The following is a 20,481-nucleotide window of genomic DNA, read 5'->3' as shown; positions in this document are numbered from 1 at the left end:
GGTTCTGTAATAATTGTTGGCAGAACTGTTTTGTGTGTGCATGTTTGGTGAGGTGTGTGGGTGTTTAAGTGAAAGAGGCATGTGTGTGTAAGTGAGAGGCATGTGTGTGTAAGTGAGAGGCATGTGCGTGTGTGTGTTTAAGTGAAAGAGGTGTGTGTGTGTGTGTGTGTGTGTGTGTGTGTATGTGTGTGTGAGTGTGTGTATAAGTGAGGCATTTGTGTGTTTTTAAGTGAAGGAGGTGTGTGTGAGTGAAAGATGCATGTGTGAGAGGCATGTGTGTGTTTAAATTAAAGAGGCATGTGTGTGTGAGAGGCATGTGTGTGTGTGTTTAAGTGAAAGTCATTTGTGTGGCATTTAAGTGAAAGAGACGTGTGTGTGTGTGTGTGTGTGTGTGTGTGTGTGTGTGTGTGTGTGTGTGAAGAGTGTGTGTTTTTAAGTGAAAGAGGCCTTTGTGTGTTTTTAAGTGAAAGGGGCATTTGTGTGTATTTGAGTGGAGGCGTGTGTGTGTGTTTAAGTGAAAGATGCGTGTGTGTGTGTGTGTGTGTGTGTGTGTGTAAAAGAGGTGTGTGTGTGTGTTTAAGTGAAAGAGGCATGTGTGTGTGTGTGTGTGTGTGTGTGTGTGTGTGTGTGTGTGTGAGGCATGTGTGTGTGTGTTTTGAAGTGAAAGAGGCTTGTGTGTGTGTTTGTGTGTGAGGCATGTATGTGAGAGGCATGTGTGTTTTTAAGTGAAGGAGGCTTGTGTGTTTTTTTAGTGAAAAGCGTTTGTGCGTTTTTAGGTGAAAGAGGTTTTTGTGTGTTTTTAAGTGAAAGAGGCATTTTTGGGGGGGCGTGGCCTGCTAGATGACTGGACCAGATGTGCCTTATCTGAGCTCCAGGTTTTTGCCCCTATTAAAGCGTCTTGTGGGTCCCTAACTCCAACCTCCTGACCTTTCAGTGCTGTCCACAGCCCCACTTACCTGCCAGGATCGGGGACTGGAGTCTGCGGAGCAGGGGGGTTCTGCTGTAGGCACTTGCAGGTTGCGGCCTCTATCCCCGTCTGAAGCCTGGGGGTCAATTTTGTAAGAAGCCCGGTGTGGCGCTCCACGACGCACGGACCTCCGAGAACCACCTCAGCCTTGGTTCCCTGGTGTGGTCTGGCCGGGAACCCGTCCTGTGAGCTGGGGGTTTGCCCAGTGAGCCCGAATCCCCTCCTGCGTGCTGCCCCAGGTGAGTGTCTCCAGCTGCGGCTCCTGCTTCCAGCGGCCGGAAGTGCCAGTCCCCGAGGCCTCCGTCCGTGCGGCTGATCGCTCGGCCGCGCTACAGAATAGCCAGCCAGGTCTGCTCCCCGCTCCTCTCCTAGCGCTGGGTTCCACGCTGACGGCGCAGCTCCCTGCTCCATCGGGAGCTCAAGACTTCACACTTTGCTCTCTGCCTGTGACCTAGCCATGTAGCGCTGGGCAGTGAGGGGCTTCTGCATCACTGTTTCTGCTCACTCTGCCCCCAGTACTTGGTATTTGCTGTTCATTGCCAGCCTGGCTGCCCTCTTTACTTTTACTGGGGCACTATGATTGTTCCCTGAAGTGCTTTAAAATATATATATATATATATATATATATATATATATAATTATTATTTTTTCTTCACTGTGGACTGGGTGCTGCAGTGGTGTGTAGCCACACTGCCCATACCCTAGGATAATCCTTTCTGGTACATTGTTGGCCTCAGTGGATGGAGGCTGGTTCTATAAGTCATTCCACTGATACTTCCCAGTCCTCTCCCTTTAATTTGTGCTTTATTACCTCCGGTGCACAACGCTGATGATATAGAGCCTTTCTCCTTTACTGTATAGGAGCGCTACCTTATGGCCATTACCTGAAATTGTATCGTACCACACTCACAAAGAATTTTGCTTCAGATCTAACACCCACTGTTTCACTTATTTGAGGCGGCTGCCACTGGACCCTCTGCGGCACCAGCTCTAATAACGTTGGCCTGACAAAGTCACACATTCTGCCTGGTCCCTATTCGTAGTCTCCTGTGTTTCTTTGTTCTGCAACCGTGTATCCATTGCTGTTCTAGCCTTCGTTTATGTACCAAATATGTCTCAGAGGAATAAGAAATCTCAACAACCCTCCGTTAACTTCTTCGGGAATAAATCCAAAGGCTGCCAGATGTCGCAACCTGCATCCCCCTCCTCCCCTAGTGCAACCAATGAGGGCATTAACCCCCAAATTCAAGCGGTAATGACAGGCCTTTTGGAAGGAGTGCAATCTGCTTTTAAACAAGAACTATCTAAAGTGATATCTGACTTTAACTCTGAAATAGCATATCTTGGCTCCAGAACGGATGATCTGGAAACCAAAACTGATGATCTCTGTCGCTCTCAACACTGTTTGGACAAAGAGCTTTCTAGACTCCACGACGAAATTGAAACACTCAAGGAAAAGCAAGAGGATCACGAGAATCGCTCCAATCTAAATAATCTAAGAATTCGTCATATTTCGGAATCGGTTCAAAGCTCCTCATTGCCCTCGTTTCTGAAGGACCTATTTCAACATCTTGTGCCAGATCTCACTAATGAGGACTGCTTATGCAATAGAGCACACCGGGAGCTTCGACCCAAACCGTCCCCCTCTAAACCACCCAGGGATGTGATAGTCCGCCTCCACTACTTCCGCTCTAAAGAAAAGATTATGTCGTCAATAAGAGATTCTCCCGTGATCACTTTTCAAGACATGCCACTACAAATGTTCCAAGATTTAGCCCCTTCAACTATACAAAAACGCAAGGACCTTCAACCAGTTACTAGGGTCCTGCTCAATCATCAAATTCGATATAGATGGGGTTTCCCCTTTATGCTCCAAATATTTTTGAACAACTCTGTCCACATTGTCAAAACCCTTACTCAAGGTCAGGAGCTTCTGGAAAAATTTGATCTCCTCCCTGCCCCTACTTCCATTGCTGCCCCTGCTGCCTCTTCTTCAGACCTGCAGCGCTCCAAACCTCCTTCACCTGATTGGTCCAAGGTTCCACGTTGCCGGGTTGCAGATGGGGACCACACCTGATCCTACTGGGCTGCGCATTGGTCAACCACATCTACTCCGTACATGGGATTTCTCACCTCCTTCTGATCTCCACGGGTTTTAAGAGGCTCCGTCCTCTCTATTGGTTTTTTTGTTTTTTGTTTTTTGTTTCAGAGATGCATAAATATTAATTGTAATATTTGGTTATTGCTCTGATTCTTTCTGGTAATTGGTTACACATAGGTTGCACTATGTTTATACTTACTTCCCTCTGTTCTTTACCCCTTTTCCTTCTTATATCTCCTCCCCTTCCACCTCCCTCTTAACCCCCCCTTTTTTTTCTTCTTCCCTCTCCCCCCTCTTTCTTACCCCTCTTGTTCTCCTCCTCATCCCCCACCCCCCTTTTACTATATACATTTCTCACAGGTATATTGTCCCACTTTCTGGGACATGGTTCAAATATTTTAGCTAACGCCACAGTGTTTTTTTGTTTTTGTTTTTTTAGGGCCCAGGCAGCCCTTACCATGTTATTTAGTTCCTTTGCTACCCCCATGCTCCCTTTGTTGATTGTACTGTTTTTTATGCTATATGTTTCATTGGCGGTCCCTAGTTGGGTCCCACTTCTCAAGGGTTTTTTTGCCCTCATGGGCACTCTTTGTACTTTTCCTCTCTTTTCTCTTCATTTCCCTGCTTCTATTTCCTTTTCTTGGGTTAGACCACCCGGTACGTTGCTTATTATCCAGAGTTAATTCAGCTCATGAATATATTGTCCTTTTCTATATTTCCTTATGTCCCTTAAATTGTTATCTGTAAATGTGAACGGCTCAATAGCCCTAAGAAATGCACGGTTGTCCTGGGCACCTGCAGGAGGGAGAAGGCTGACATTGTGTTCCTTCAGGAGACGCACTTTACTGGATCCCATTCCCAGCTTCAGGGTAAGCAGTTTTCTCAGACCTTCTTTGCATCTGCTGATTGCAAGAAACGTGGTGTTGCTATATTGATTCACCACACCATTCCGTTTGTCCACACTAAAACTGTAGTGGATCCGGAGGGATGCTACTTAATGGTACTGGGTACGCTTCGTTCTGAAATATTCACACTCATTTGGTATATGCTCCCAATCACGACCAACTCCAATTCTTTGATTCTCTGTTCCGTCACATAGACAGGGTGGCGCAGGGACATATAATTTTAGGTGGGGATTTCAATACAATTATTGACCCTCAGCTGGATAGATCTAATCCCCCCCCCCCACCCCTTTCACCCATACATGTACCCCTCGTGCCTCCCGTACTCTTATTGCCTCTCTTAAGCACTATGGACTTTGTGACTCCTTGCGCCTCAAATATCCACAGACTAGGTACTACACCCGTTATTCGGCCCTGCACCAACATTACTCAAGGATCGACATGATTCATATATCCTGCTCTGTTTCCTCGCTAATTGCAGATGCGGGTATTACGCCTTTTACCTGGACTGATCATGCAGGGACATATATCTTCCTCGATGTTTACAAATCCCCTCGTAGAACTCGTAAATGGCGTTTGGATGATTCTCTTCTGCAACACCCCTCGGCGTTGCATGATATAAAAGTAGCAGTGTCTCAATACTTTGATGAAAATATATCTCCTGAAATTTCCCCAAGTATACTCTGGGAGGCCCATAAGGCGACTATTAGGGGTTTCATCATGGCCAAAACCTCTGCGATTAGGAAAAAAGTTACACAGGATATTTTGTCTCTCGAGTCACAAATTTCTGTACTGACTACCCAACACAAGTCATCTCCCAGCATCTCCCTGCTGTCTCTAAGTGACTGTTTAAAAGGGCAGTTAAATACACTTTTGTCTCACTGCGCCGCACTTGTTTTACAGAAGCTCCGCTAATGCTTTTATGACAAAACCGATAAAATTGATTTGATGTTGGCAAACAAGCTCAGACGGAATCAAGCTAAGGGCATGGTGGACAAACTTTATTCTCATAAACTTAACTCCCTCACTTACGATCCAGAGGAGATGGTTGAGGAATTTAGATCTTTTTATAGCTCCCTTTATAATTTCCCTGACCATTCCCTGGTGTCCTCCACTAGGCTTGGGGAGGTGCGTTCATACCTAGCCTCCACTTCCTTGCCATGTGTATCTGAATCCCAGTTATTAGCTCTCAATGAGTCTATCTCGGTGGAGGAGACTACAGCTGTTATAAAATCAATGAGGTCCTTTGCCGCCCCGGGCCCTGATGGATTAATATTATAAAGTATTTTCGAAGGAGTTAGCACCGCACCTTACTTCTCTTTTTAATGACATTCTTGATGGTGCGTCTTTCGCCCCTGCCACGACTTTGGCTGACATAGTGGTAATTCCAAAACCCGATAGAGACCCTACTCAACTATAGACCTATCTCGTTATTAAATGTGGACCTGAAAATATATGCCAAAATTTTAGCCTCTTGCCTGGCTTTGATCCTTCCCGGTTTAATTCATCCTGACCAAGTTGGTTTCATCCCGGGACGCCAGGCCTCCGACAACACCAGGAGAGCCATAGACCTTATCAACTCCATTCATAGGCAGAAGCTCCCTTCTCTTATCCTAGCCCTAGACGCTGAAAAAGCATTCGATTGCATATCGTGGCCCTTTATTTTTGAAGTCCTCCGCAAAATGGGATTCTCTGGTAAATTCTATGATGGAGTTTCAGCTCTCTATCACTCCCCGACGGCAAGGGTATCTGTTAACACTGTTACCTCCACCGACTTCAGAATCACCAATGGCACCACACAAGGTTGCCCTCTTTTGCCCTTGATATTTGCCCTAGTTATGGAACCCCTGGCGGCATGGATTCGTTGTAATACTCATATATCGGGTGTGTCAACAGGTCACTCAGAACACAAAATAGCATTATATGCGGACGATGTTCTGATCTCCCTTTCTGACCCCACCCGAACTTTACAGCCTCTCCTCTCCGAGATAGAGTTATACTCCCAATACTCAGGTTATAAAATCAACACCAATAAAACTGAAGTCCTAGATTTTTATGTCCCTGCCTCATCTAAACATGCTCTGGAAGTTTCATTCCCCTTTACATGGCATAAACAGAAAATTAAATACCTGGGCATTTATTTAACACACCGACATCATCAATTATTTCAGGCCAACTATCCTCGTATTTTGGACCAAATTAAATCAGACCTTCACTTATCTTGGATAGGTAGGATAAACTCCTTAAAGATGAACGTACTTCCCCGGCTATTATACTTATTCCAAACTTTACCAATCTATATTCCTCCTTAGGTCTTTCCATTTTTGCAATTCCAATCCTCCCAATATATATGGGCTCAAAAACGTCCCTGCATTAAATTGAAATTGCTTCAGCGTCCCACCCAGGGTGGCGGGCTGGGTATTCCCGATTTTCGGAAATACTATTACGCGGCGCAGCTGTCGCAATGTGTGCAGTGGTGCGCTTCTTATGCTGGGAAGGTCTGGGTTAACATTGAGGCTGAGGAGCTGGGTTTATCAACGCTCTACTCCCTGTTGTGGCTCCCCAGGACTCGCCGTCCTCAGACTGTGTCCTCCCATCCTATAGTTTCTCGCTCCTTAGCCATCTGGGATTTTACTAACAGGCGGTTTAAACTGTCTGTGGGCTCATCTCCCCTTATTCCATTATTTCATAATCCTGACTTCCCCCCTGGCATGTGTAAGTCATCTTTCAAACTCTGGAAGGTAGGGAACATTCTGTATTTAAATGATATTACTGTTGATAACATCTTCCCTCAATTTTTGGATATTCAGAAACAAGCAGCAATCCCTGCTAGGGAATTTTTCAGTTTTTTACAAATACGTCACTTTCATTCCAAGACTAATTCCATATTGACAAGAAGGCCTTTGTCTTCCTTTGAATCTCTGTGCTGGGGGCGATCTTCAACCAGAGGACTTATCTCTAAGATATATACATTGTTAATTGAAGATGAGTCCCCTACACGGGATTCCCATGAGTTGGCATGGGAAGGGATTTGGGAACCAACTTAGATTCTGAGGAATAGTCAGCCATATGGGATAATGCTGCTTCTAGTTCCATCTGCGTCAAATTTAAAGAAAATACCTATAAGCTTTTATACCGATGGTACTATGTACCCTCCAGGTTGAAGGCCATGTTTCCGGACACCTCGGATAGGTGTTGGAGAGGTTGCTCAGAAGAAAGCACCTGCTTACATATATGGTGGACCTGTCCTCGGATCTGTGCAATATGGCAAGAGGTCATCACCCTCCTCTCGCACCTATTCGGGGTGCCCATCCCTTCTGACCCTAGATTTTTTCTTCTTCCTCTTAATCTTCCCATCCTCTCCAAACACCAAAATAAGCTACTGCGGCATATCTCCGCTGCCATGACATGTCAGATAGCTATAGATTGGAAAAAAAGCCTATTCCATCACCCATGCAGTCAATTCTGTCACGGATTTGGTATGTTCATAAAATGGAGTATATGACCAGTATAATTAACCATTCCTCTAAATTATTTGATAAGGTCTAGGGCCCTTGGCTGACCACCCAGAATGCCCCATCCCCATTTCGTAGCTAATTTACTTACCTGGTTTCAGTGCTGTAACCTCTACCTGCGGTCCTCCCCATTTGCTCTACTTCTTTTTCTTTCCTACGACTCTTCTTTTCTATCCATTCTCCACTTTGATTCTCTTTCATCTCTTTATGTTAGTGTCTTTGAGAAGCCACACATTGGGGGTAATTCCAAGTTGATCGCAGCAGGAAATTTTTTAGCAGTTGGGCAAAACCATGTGCACTGCAGGGGAGGCAGATATAACATGTGCAGAGAGAGTTAGATTTGGGTGTGGTGTGTTCAATCTGCAATCTAAATTGCAGTGTAAAAATAAAGCAGCCAGTATTTACCCTGCACAGAAACAAAATAACCCACCCAAATCTAACTCTCTCTGCACATGTTATATCTGCCTCCCCTGCAGTGCACATGGTTTTGCCCAACTGCTAAAAAATTTCCTGCTGCGATCAACTTGGAATTACCCCCATTGTTCTCTCTCTTTATTGCAAAATTGGGTCACATTTATAGTATGTTATTGCATGTTTGTTGCAGATGCAGCAGTTTCTACCTAAATTTCGATGTTCAACTGTTTTTGCTATTGGTATGATGTATATTTTTGTGATCTGCATAATAAAATGTTGTTTAAAAAAAGAGAGGCGTTTGTGTGTGTTTAAGTGAAAGAGGCATTTGTGTGTGTTTAAGTGGTGTTTAAGTGAAAGAGGCGTGTGTGTGTGTGTGTGTGTGTGTGTGTGTGTGAGGCATGTGTGTTTTTAAGTGAAAGAGGCGTTTGTGTGTTTTTAAGTGAAATGCGTTTATGTGGTTTTTATATATATATATTGGCACACCACTGTGCCAAAGCATCTCCTTTGGGTCCTGCTGGTGGATGAGGGAGTACTGTAGGTTTGCTATAAAAGTATGCTGGTCTATTTTATTGGGATGACTGACTTGGAGTGCCATCCACTTTGCTTGCTTATCTATATTACTATTGGGAAAGGCACCTGAGCATGCTGCTACAGCTACATATGGTGTGTGTGTGTGCGTGTGTGTGTGTGTGTGTGTGTGTGTGTGTGTGTGTGTGTGTGTGTGTGTGTGTAGGCGTGTGCAACACATTTTATTAAGGGGTGCACGATTGGAGGGGCGTGTCTAGCACTGCCTATTGGGCATGACTAAAAACACCTATTGGGCATGTCTAGCACTGTATATTGGCACTCATTGCAATCTAAACAATATAGGCCTGGCCAAATACAGTAAGTTATAAAAAAGAAAAGTATGAGATCTAAAAAAAAATGAGATTTGTGGGTGCATTCATGAAAAAAGAAATAACGGTTACATATAAATACTAGCTGAGCCAAGCATTTAGTAGTTTCCTGAGTGCACCTTTAGACTATAGATGCACTCAGGAAACTACTGAATGCTTGGCTCAGCTAGTAAACATATGTAAAAAAAAGAAAAAGAAAAGAAGGGTACCCCTCCTTTTCTTTTTATTTATTTATTTTCCCTCAAGAGTGCACACTGCACCCACAGATATCATTTTTTGAGGGTTGGGTAACTAACTAATATCTGTACTACAGTACATACATGTAGCAGGAGCAGCCGCAGGCTCAGTGAGTTGTCTCAGGGACACACTAACAGAGTCTGTCTCACCCCATCTGTTGAGTGCTGAACTGTCTCAGGGTCGCTCAGCACGCTGTGTGGCGGCTCCAAGTCCTCCTTAGAGGAATGCTGCCTGGGCTGGCCTGGGGGCACTGGCGTGGCTGTTGGCAGCAGTGTCCTGGCGGGAGTTCAGCGTGGGTGAGAGAGGAGGGAGGGTGCCGCGCGGTGTGACATCAACAGGTCACATCACGAGGCGGAGCTTAACATCAGTCTCACCTGTGCGGCTGCTGGGATTACATTAAAGTGTAAACAGTGACAGCGGGCAAAGGGAAGGGCACAGTAACAAACTGCAATGAGCAGCACTGGCAGTGCAGCAGGTGGGCGCTGATCATCGCATACGTGACGTGCGGGGGGTGCCAGACATTATGGAGTGCCTGTGCACACCTGGCACCACCTGTGCGCATGCCTGTGCGTTTGTGTGTGTGTGTGTGTGTGTGTGTGTGTGTGTGTGTGTGTGTGTGTGTGTATGTAAGGGGGGCACCAATATTTAACATGCTTCCGGGGGACTGCAACAAATTTACGCCACTGCACGGAACTACATAACAGTAATGTCAGCTCCGGCGACTTTGAGTGCCCAAATGGAGCAACAATTGATTTGCTCCTTCAGGCAACATCTTGTGGCCGCTGGCGCGCAAAACACTTGAATTCCCCATAAAGGTGAAGAGCAGTATGAGCTTTCTATTATATAGGATGATCACTGTTAATTCCAAAATGTTTCCACCACTGAAGTTTGTTTCATAGGTTTCTCTTAAATCAACCACAATTATTATTAACTAAATGATACAGATATGTAGGGGTAGATTTACTAAAATGCAGGATTATAAAAGTGGACTTGCTGCTCATAGCAACCAATCAAATTCTTTGTATCATTTATCTAACACCTTCTACAAGATAATAGCTACAAAATGATTGGTTGCTATGGGCAACATCTCCACTTCTATAAACCTGCACTTCAGTTAATATACCCCAAAATGTTCATAATAGCCAAGCTAGTAAACTGTTAATAATGCAAGAACACAAAGGCAAAACCTTGTTAAATGAGATTGCATCCAGAAGGCCTAAACAAAACTACTGAATTGGAATTTTAAGCCACATTTCATCTTTACCCATTTATATTTAATACACTGTTCTGTTTTGTTGGACTTTGCATTATCCTCCCTTCCCGTTTTCTCTCTATTGTATTTGTGGATATATTAGCTAATATATATTGTGTAATACACTACAGAAAATACAATTAACAATTAGAATAATATAATTATTAAATTAGGCGCTCTAGGAAAAATATGTATAAAGATTTTCTATCAAGCTGGTCACCTCTATTATTACAATGCAGCTTCCATAAAACTACTCTGCAATACTCTGATTTAAATAAGATCAAATAAAGACAAGATACAGTATCACAAGGGAGTGCTCATATATAAGTATACATATATCAAAAACAATTTATTTGTTGTAAACTATAAAAAATATAAAAGACAATTAATAACACTGATTTTCAACACCACACTATGAACATGATTTCCACATGCTGGGAGCAAAATTACACGTCCACATCTAATTCATAGATAGTTCATGTGGAGCTCCAGAGGGTACATATTTGTTGCAAAATGCCTAGAGGTGGCAGGAACACAGTTCCAAACGTTTTTTTGGTGTAGATGGATACTGTAACAATGTATTTGTCCCTGTGTTGCCCGTAACTCAGTGAACAAAAATATCCCAACAGCATTTTAAATCAGGCATTTGAGGAAGATATCAACTGTGACAGAGGACTACTTCTGTTACCCAAGCAGAAAACAGAAGAATCCAATCTTAATACAGAGTGTCAACCCCGATTCATAACCAAATACAATGCATTTTCAAAAGAATTTAAGTCCATTATTCAAAAGAATTACCCTATCCTTAAAACGGTATCCGGTCTCTAGGTCGACCACACTTACAGTACCAGTAAAAAGTTTGGACACACCTTCTCATTCAATGACTTTTATTTATTTTATCTATTTTCTACATTGTAGATTAATACTGAAGACATCAAAACTATGAAAGAACACATGGAATTATGTTGTAAACAAAAAAGTGTTAAACAAATCAAAATAAGTTTTATATTTTAGATTCCTCAGATTTTGCTTTGATGACAGCTTTGTACACTCTTGGCATTCTCTCAAGGCCTGATTCACGCAGTCTCCTCTGAACAGTTGATGTTGAGATTTGTCTGCTACTTGAACTCTGTGAAGAATTTATGTGGGCTCTAATCTGAGGTGCTGTTAAGTAGCGGTTTCTGAGGCTGGTAACTCTAATGAACTTATCCTCTGCAGCAGAGGTTACTCTTGGTCTTCCTTTCCTGGGGCAGTCCTCATGAGAGCCAGTTTCATAATAGTGTTTGATGGTTTTTGCAACTACACTTGAGGATACAGTCAAAGTTCTAGAAATTTTCTGTATTGACTGACCTTCATGTCTTAAAGTAATGATGGACTGTCGTTTGTCTTTGCTGAGTTGAGTGGTTCTTGCCATAATATGGATTACAACAGTAGTCAAATAGGGGTGTCCACTGTGTACTAACCCTACCTCTGCACAATACAACTGATGGTCTCAAACACATTAAGAAGGCAAGTAATTCCACAGATTGACTCTTGACAAAGCACACCTGTAAATTCAAAACCATTCCAGGAGACTACCTCATTAAGATTATTGAGAGAATGCCAAGAGTGACAAACCTGTCATGAAAGCAAAAGGGGATACTTTGAGAAATCAAAAATATAAAACATATTTTGATTTGTTTAACACTTTTTTGTTTACAACATAATTCTATATGTGTTCTTTCATAGTTTTGATGTCTTCAATATTAATCTACAATGTAGAAAATAATTAAAATAAATAAAAACCATTGAATGAGAAGGTGTGTCCAAACTTTTGACTGGTACTGTAGGTTGACACTGTCTAGGTCAACCACTATTGGTCGACAGTAAATAGGTCGACATGGTTTCTAAGTCAACAGGGACTCTAGGTCAACATGTTTTAGGTCGACATGACAAAAGGTCAACATGAGTTTTTCACATTTTTTAAAATTGTTTTAACTTTTTCATACTTTACGATCCACGTGGACTACAATTGGGAATGGCAACCTGTGCCGGGCACAGCGAGGCACCTTGCCCGAAGCATGGCGAGCGAAGTGAGCCATGCGAGGGGACATGGTGCACTAATTTGGGTTCCCGGTCACTGTATGGAGAAAGCGACACCAAAAAAAGTGAAAAAACTCATGTCGACCTAGTACATGAGCTAGAGTCCTTGTCGACCTAGAAACCATGTCAACCTACTTACTGTCGACCAATAGTGGTTGACCTAGACACTGTCGACCTAAGTCTAGTCGACCCTACACACCACACCCCCTTAAAACTAACAAGATACTTTCAATTCAATTAGCTGAAAAACCTTGTATCACTTTTAAAAAATCATCCCATTTACAAAGTTATTTAGCACTTAAAATCTGATGTTGCAAACTGTTTTAATAAAGAAACTTGGCTTTATAAATACTCACAAGGTAAAGGCAACTTTAAATGTAACAAAATAGGCTGTACTATGTGCAGTTTTATAGTTGATAAAACAAAAAATCAAATCTTTATTCTCTTGGAACAATTTTTGATATACAGGATACTATCAATTGCCAAACTACATATGTGATCTATGTAATAACATGTGTTTGTAGGGTACAGTATGTGGGCCGTACCACCCACATGCTAGACACTAGATTCCTAGAACACAAAATAATACACACAGAGGAGCAAGTCGTCATAGTTTAGCTCGACATGTTAACATCAAACATAAAAGCAACGTTAATTGTCTAAACATACAAGGCGAACATACAAAAATGACTGCAAGGGGGGAGACAGATACAAACTTTTATGTAAATGCAAAGCGTTTTGGATCTTTTTCCTTGGCACCTTATTACCTAATGGATTAAATGATTGTATTGAAATGAACAATATCTAAATGTATAAAAAAAAAATAATCCTTTTTTATTTATAAAAATGTGGTTGCCACTGTAAAAATGTTGTTGCCATTATCCATTATGTTTTGCTCTGTTATATTGCTCCATTTACCCTTTCCCTTTCTTTGGTTAATGGTTATATTTATATTGGAGTCTCCAAACCCATATCCTTATTTTTTAATGAAAAGTACATATATTTCTCCCATTAGAAAAAGCTAATTCTCAAAAAATGTGCATGCCGAAGCGGTTACTGTATGTACATCTATCAGCTTGCTTAATACGCTGCAAAACAATGGTCCTCGGGTTATGATGGTTTTGTCATCATTTTTGGTCTTACTTAGAAAAGTATTTCTCAGGACAGTCCTATCTTATTTAGAGATGTGCGGTGGGCACTTTTCATGTTTTGTGTTTTGCTTTTGGATCTGGAGCCTCGCTCATGTTTTGGATATGGATTGGTTTTGCCAAAACCACCCTTACGGGTTTTGTTTTTGGATCTGGATAATTTTGGGGAAAAAATACAAAAACAGCTAAAATCACAGAATTTGGGGGTAATATTGATCCTACGGTATTATTAACCTCAATAACATTCATTTCCACTCATTTCCAGTCTCTTCTGAACACCTCACACCTCACAATATTGTTTTTAGGCCAAAAGGTTGCACTGAGGTCACTGGATGACTCAGCTAAGCAACCCAAGTGGGCGGCACAAATACCTGGCCCATCTAGGAGTGGCACTGCAGTGGCAGACAGGATGGCAGATTTAAAAAATAGGCCTCAAACAGCACATGAAGCAAAGAAGAAAAATAGGTGTAATGAGGTAGCTGGATGAATAAGCTAATCGACACAAATGTGCGGCACAAACACCTGACCCATCTAGGAGTGGCACTGCAGTGTCAAACAGGATGGCACTTAAAAAAACTAGTCCCCAAACAGCACATGATGCAAAGTAGAAAAAAAGGTGCACCGAGGTTACTGTATGACTAAGCTAAGCGACACAAGTGTGAGGCACAAACACATGGCCCATCCAGGAGTGGCACTGCAGTGTCAGACAGGATGGCACTTAAAAAACTAGTCTCCAAACAGCACATGATGCAAAGAAGAAAAAGAGATGCACCAAGGTCACTGGATGGTTAAGCTAAGCGACACAAGTGTGAGGCACAAATACATGGCCCATCCAGGAGTGACATGCAGTGGCTGAATGTCAAAAGTGGCCCGCAATTTTTCGGGCCACTGACAGCATCTCCTGCACGCCCCAGTCATTTCTCAAAAAATTCTGCACCACCAAATTAATTGTATGTGCAAAACATGGGACATGCTGGAATTCGCCCAGATATAATGCACGCAAGAGGTTGTTAGCGGTGTGCCTCTTATGGAATTCGGTGATACACAGCGTAGCCTGCCTAGGAACTGAGTAATGTGCCTCTTCCAATGGGCCTTACTTAAAGCCACCGAGATACTTGAAAGGCAGAGAAATGCGTTTTATCTGATAGCTGCTAAGATACTTGAAAGGCGGAGAAATGCATTTTATCTGATACACTGTCTGAGGAAGCCGCCGAGATAATTGAAAGGCAGAGAAATGCATTTTAACTGATACCTGGGATTTTACACACGCACCTTACCTCCTTCACATTGTGAAACTGGATTTGGATCTCCGGATATGGCTTATTTAAAAAGGAATTAGCTACCAGGGCCGCGAAGAAGCAGACCAGTTATCCCAAAACCTACGGAGGATGAACATGGTAATTTGTTTTTAACAATAATACCATGGCTAAGTTTTAAATACACATAAAAGACATTTTAAAACTAGCATTGTTCACCTTATAGCCATGAAATTCAGCATCTCATTAACAGATTGATTAAGCACTGGGAAAAACTTTGCTTTAACCAGTCATTACTTGAACAGACAATTGCTAATTAACTAAGAGCATTACAGCACCATGGATAGAAAATAAACTTTCTCAATTTCTTTCAGTGAAAGTTAATCTTTGAAAGAACTGTGGATACAAATAGTATACTTTCCACATAGCTGAGTGTAAAAGTATCCTTTATAAATGTGCATGTTTGTTTTGCAATAGGTAACTCTGTTGCAGATTTGTAACAAATGCATTTCCTCCTTTCCAGCTTGCAGAGACTAAATAAATATAAAATCTAAAAAGGGTCTCCGCAGACAGGAAAAAAATATATATGTATGTAAAATTGTGTATTTGGGAGGGAAAGGTGTGATTTATAATACTTTTATTTACTGGTATATTCTAAAGTGGATTAATAAAGATTTTTTTATACATTTATGCAGCTTGCCAGCGCTTTCTATTTTGTATATTTTCTGGTTTATATTTTAGGTGAGATGAATAAGAACTTTCACCCGAAGAGACACCCATGTTCACGTCTATTGGGAGTTTGGCCTACCTCCCAAACATTAGGTAATATGGTGAATACCCTGTGGCTTCACTTCGGGTGCAATTGTATGCATGCACCAATTGAGTAATGTGCCTATTGCAATGGGTCTTACTTAAAGGGCTTAAAGTTCCCAATATATTTGGCAATGTCCTATTGAAATGCTCCGGCTGCGGTCACCCTGAGGATGGTAGGGTGTGGTTCTTGATTTTGCAATCCCACAGCTCTTACATAACTTTTTGATCAATCTGCTCTCAAAGTCCCTACCCTGATCCGAGTGCAGCCTATTTGGAAGCCTGTAATGGACAAAGAACTTGTCCCAAAGGGTGCTTGCCGCTGTGACTGCCTTCTGGTTACGAGTTATATACACCAGAGCATATGGGTGAAGTGGTCAGTTACCATCAATATGTTACACTTTGGCCCTAATTCCATTTGCAATGTTAGTAAATCCATGGACTCTAGGTCCATAGGACCGTTACTCTTAAAAGTTACCACTCTTCCCGGCAAGGGTTTCCTCACTACACAATTCCCACAACTATTGCAGTACTTTTTAACTTCTCTCATCATTCCTGGCCAGTAAGCCCGGTCATTCACAAGTTTCAGGGTCTTATCGAACCCCAGGTGTCCATGCTTGTCGTGAAAGGATTGCATTATGGTTAAACTGTGTTTCTTGGAAAGTACCAGATGGTACCTCTCCCACCCATCACTCCGCTTAGTGTATCAGTGTAATACTCCTCTTATCATGACCAGATTTTTCCTCTTCTTCCTAAAAAGTCTAGCTTCCTCCTCCATCTTGGGTCCAATGGCATCATCCTTCACCTTTACCCCCCACCCCACCCCACCCCAGGCATCGCTTGTCTAATACTTGGATCCCAGAGTTGGTCCTGATTTATTTGACATTCTCTCAGCTTAGGTAATCCTTCCAACTCAATTGAGCAGATCCAGCAAGACATGGGTATGGCTACAGAAGGGGCTTCTAGTGCACTAATTTGTGCACCCTTCAAAGTGCCAGTCATCTGCAGGAGGCAACACATACCTCGAATCTCTCTGGCGGGTACCTCAATCCACTCTTCACTTTCCTTCCCATCCGCTACCTGTCCAGGAATCCTGGAAAGAGAATCCGCAACAATGTTGTTCACTCCTGGTCGGCACTTTAAAGAGAAGTCATATAGGGCGAATGCCGCCAAGCATCGATACCCAGCTATATCTAATTTCGCAGTGGTGTGCACATACATGAGTCAGTTATTGTCAGTGTGAACTTCAAATCTGGCTCCATATAGATAATCGTGAAATGTATCCACAATGCACCACTTCAGAGTCAGGAATGCTAGTTTGTGTGTAGGATATCGACGCTTTCAGTTCAACACTCCCCTACTAGTGAAACATACTGGCTTGAGCTCATTCTGGTATTTCTGGTATAGCACACCTCCAAGGCCCTCTATGGAGGCATCAATGTGTTGTATGTATGGCAGTGTAGGGTCCGCATAAGCCAGGACCAGGGCCATCATCAGACTTTCCTTCAAATCCATAAATGCTTTATCACATTCATCCATCCATCTTTCTCCGAATGATTCATTGGTCTTATAGAGCTTTCCTGTGATTTGCATTCTTGTTTTTTTCCTTTCATTGGTGGACGGGTATCCCTTTGTTAGATTGGTTAATGGTTTAGCAAGAGCTGAATAATTTGGGATGAACCTGCGATAATAGCCACAAAATCCAAGGAACGATCATAGCTCTCTTAACTTAGTAGGCCGTGGCCAGTTCTCCACAGCCCTCACCTTCTCAAAGTCTGTGGCTTCTCCATCCTTACTGTACTTACAATATGTCCCAGATACTTAACACTTAGCTGACATAAGTGACATTTATCTAATGACAGCTTTAACCCACCTTCAATTAATCTCTCCAAAACTTTTATAAGGCGACAATTATGCTCTTCCAATGTAGCTCCAAAGATAATTATATCGTCCAAATACACTAGTACCATAAGAATAGGATGATAAATTGGCTTGTCCATCATTCCATTTTAGCCATTTCCTTAATAGGGGCTATGGGGGTCATTCCGAGTTGTTCGCTCGTTATTTTTTTCTCGCAACGGAGCGATTAGTCGCTAATGTGCATGCGCAATGTCCGCAGTGCGACTGCGCCAAGTAAATTTGCTATGCAGTTAGGTATTTTACTCACGGCATTACGAGGTTTTTTCTTTGTTCTGGTGATCGTAATGTGATTGACAGGAAGTGGCTGTTTCTGGGCGGAAACTGGCCGTTTTATGGGTGTGTGTGAAAAAACGCTTCCGTTTCTGGGAAAAACGCGGGAGTGGCTGGAGAAACGGAGGAGTGTCTGGGCGAACGCTGGGTGTGTTTGTGACGTCAAACCAGGAACGACACTGACTGAACTGATCGCAGATGCCGAGTAAGTCTGTAGCTACTCAGAAACTGCTAAGAAGTGTCTATTCGCAATTCTGCTAATCTTTCGTTCGCAATTTTGCTAAGCTAAGATTCACTCCCAGTAGGCGGCGGCTTAGCGTGTGCAAAGCTGCTAAAAGCAGCTTGCGAGCGAACAACTCGGAGTGACCACCTATATCCTAGTATTAGTCCCAATAATTACAAAGGGCTTGTCCCTCTCCTGAGGGACCTCTGGACATACTAACGCAATCAAGGGCACTTGTAGGCTTTCACTCTCTTCTCCTTCATCCTGGCAAAATTCCATCATTGCTTCAACATATCTCAAGTAAGGGTATCTTTTAACACTAAGGCCCCATATCACTAAGCCTGACAATGTTTGAATTGGGACATCAGAGATATTTTGTCTGTACCAGTTTTAAAATATTATTGAGACCTGGGAGCCACTATCACTCAGGATCCTACAGTAGTGCCCATATATCCGGGCTGTCATTATTGGAGCATTTCCTATCAGCCCTTCAGGTGAGGCCCCATTCCACCAAGTGCTCCCCATTGCGCAGCATCCGACTTCTGGGAGGCCTGTGTGGGGTCCACAAGTCCCCCCCGTCCATTTCCCTGACTGGTATCTTCTCTACCGGCACTGGTGTTCTCTGTCCGAGATACATTATGGTTAAAGTTGCATCCAAAAACCCTATGACCGATCCACCAACACCTAAAGCACCCCCTAGCCGTGAAGTTGCTTCTTCTTCCTGCACCCCTCACACCCTCATCAGGTGTAGCGTTCTGCAAAGAGGTACTCTGTGTAGCTATAAATCTATCTATATTTTTGTTTTGTTCCTCCATTAATTTAAAAATTTATCTTCCAGCAAGTTGGTCTCTGCTGTTGACTGCACCACCTTAACCTTTTTAATTGTCCGCTCCCTCATTTCTATGAGCACCGCCTCCTGCTTCACCTCTTTTAGTAGTTCGTTGAAGGTTGGAGGGGGTTCTCTTGCCCCCGAGCATCTCAGTTTTTGCACCACCAAATCTGTTGTCAAAGCTCTACATATAAGTTGTTTCATAAGGCTCTTATCTACCTCCCCCTACTTATTCTTCCTTTATCGACAATTTTATAGAGTAACTTATCTACTCTTATCACGTACGAGTTCAACTTTTCCCCAGGCTCTTGAAACATATGGTGTAATCTGGATTTTAGGTCTCCAACATCTTCGAGAGTACCATACGCGTAGTTTAGAGCATCCAGGTATGTCTCCAGCGTAGCATTTGGATTGCTCCTCCTAGCCACTTGCACTATCCCCATAACCAGCCCCCTTAGACTGGCATTTTATTTGGTCCGGACACTGCCACTATTCGGTCTGTTGTACAGCAGCCTCCTTCTATGCTTCGTATGTTTCCTCATGCTAGGTACAGGCACAATACCCAAAACAATCCTTAGCCTCCGACAGCTTTCCTCATGATGCCATTGTTCTAGTTGGGACACAACTCTGTCCTCTATTGATTCAAATTGTCCTCCAGATATAGTGAAATCTCTATTTCCCGTATTTGAGATATTTGAAGGGGATTCCGAGACATGAGCACCCGTAACTTCCTCCTCTCTTCTATCAGGCCATAGAATACGCCATTTCCTTCCAATTTCTTCATTCGCCATCACCATCGGTGGGATTAAGTTAGAATCTGTCTCTCTCTCCATCTCTATCAACACAGCAACCAGCTTCCCCACTTCTCCCCTCCATTTATCTGCTATTCTAGGCCTGATTACCCCATATAATGTCCTGATCTTGCCAAGTATTTCCTCATCTAAGAAGACTGTAAAATCCCCTCCTATTCCCATACATCTCTTGGGATCCATCGCTTTACTTTGGCACCACAAATAAATACTTTCTCCCGTTAATATCTCCATTGTCCTTAGATATTACAGAGATTGTAAGGGACCACCACCTGTGACTTATCAGAGCTATGTTCAAATCTCAGCAGTGCCTCCACTTTGTAACCCCCGCGCTCTGCGTTAAGATGGTTATCCACAGGGTAGTTACTTATACACAACTAGTGCCTTCACCCATCTATCTGGTCTAAACCTGGCCTATTTGGATAAGCCACTACTGGTGAGGGTATGGGCTGTACAGTATGTACTGTTAATGCTTGCTTTTTCCAATACCTTGTAACCACGTGTTTATCTTCTTCCTTCTAGGTTCCTTGGATTCCTCTCCAGATTAATCATTCAATGGTAAGTATAATGCATTTATTCAGACACCAACAATAATAGTGTAAACTGCAACAACTCTTGTGACTAATAGGCGATGTCAGTAAACCTTCACATGGGATCAGTACTAAATGCCGCCGGCCGGAATCCCGGCGGTCGAAATACCGATGCCGGAATCCCGACCACACAATCCCGACAGGGGTGGCGAGCGGAACGCAGCCCCTTGCGGGCACACTATTAAATTCTCCCTCTATGGGTGTCGTGGACACCCACGGAGGGAGAATATGTCGAGATTGTGGCGGTCGGGATTCCGGCG

The 20,481-nt window shown here is 42.9% G+C and overlaps 1 long non-coding RNA gene across 1 annotated transcript in view; it reads left to right on the top strand.

Moving 5' to 3' along the window:
* Window positions 1-20,235, top strand: part of LOC134929051 (uncharacterized) — a 116,828-nt gene extending 96,593 nt beyond the window's left edge. Inside the window, exons 3-4 of the long non-coding RNA XR_010178238.1 lie at window positions 15,512-15,592; window positions 20,154-20,235. This is a non-coding gene — a long non-coding RNA (uncharacterized LOC134929051). The remainder of the gene's footprint in view (window positions 1-15,511; window positions 15,593-20,153) is intronic.
* Window positions 20,236-20,481: the final 246 nt, after the last annotated feature.

The sequence above is a fragment of the Pseudophryne corroboree genome, chromosome 5, assembly GCF_028390025.1.
Source record: "Pseudophryne corroboree isolate aPseCor3 chromosome 5, aPseCor3.hap2, whole genome shotgun sequence".
Lineage (NCBI taxonomy): Eukaryota > Metazoa > Chordata > Amphibia > Anura > Myobatrachidae > Pseudophryne > Pseudophryne corroboree.
The sequence above is the reverse complement of the archived record's forward strand: the minus strand, read 5'-3'. Positions and strand labels throughout refer to the sequence as shown.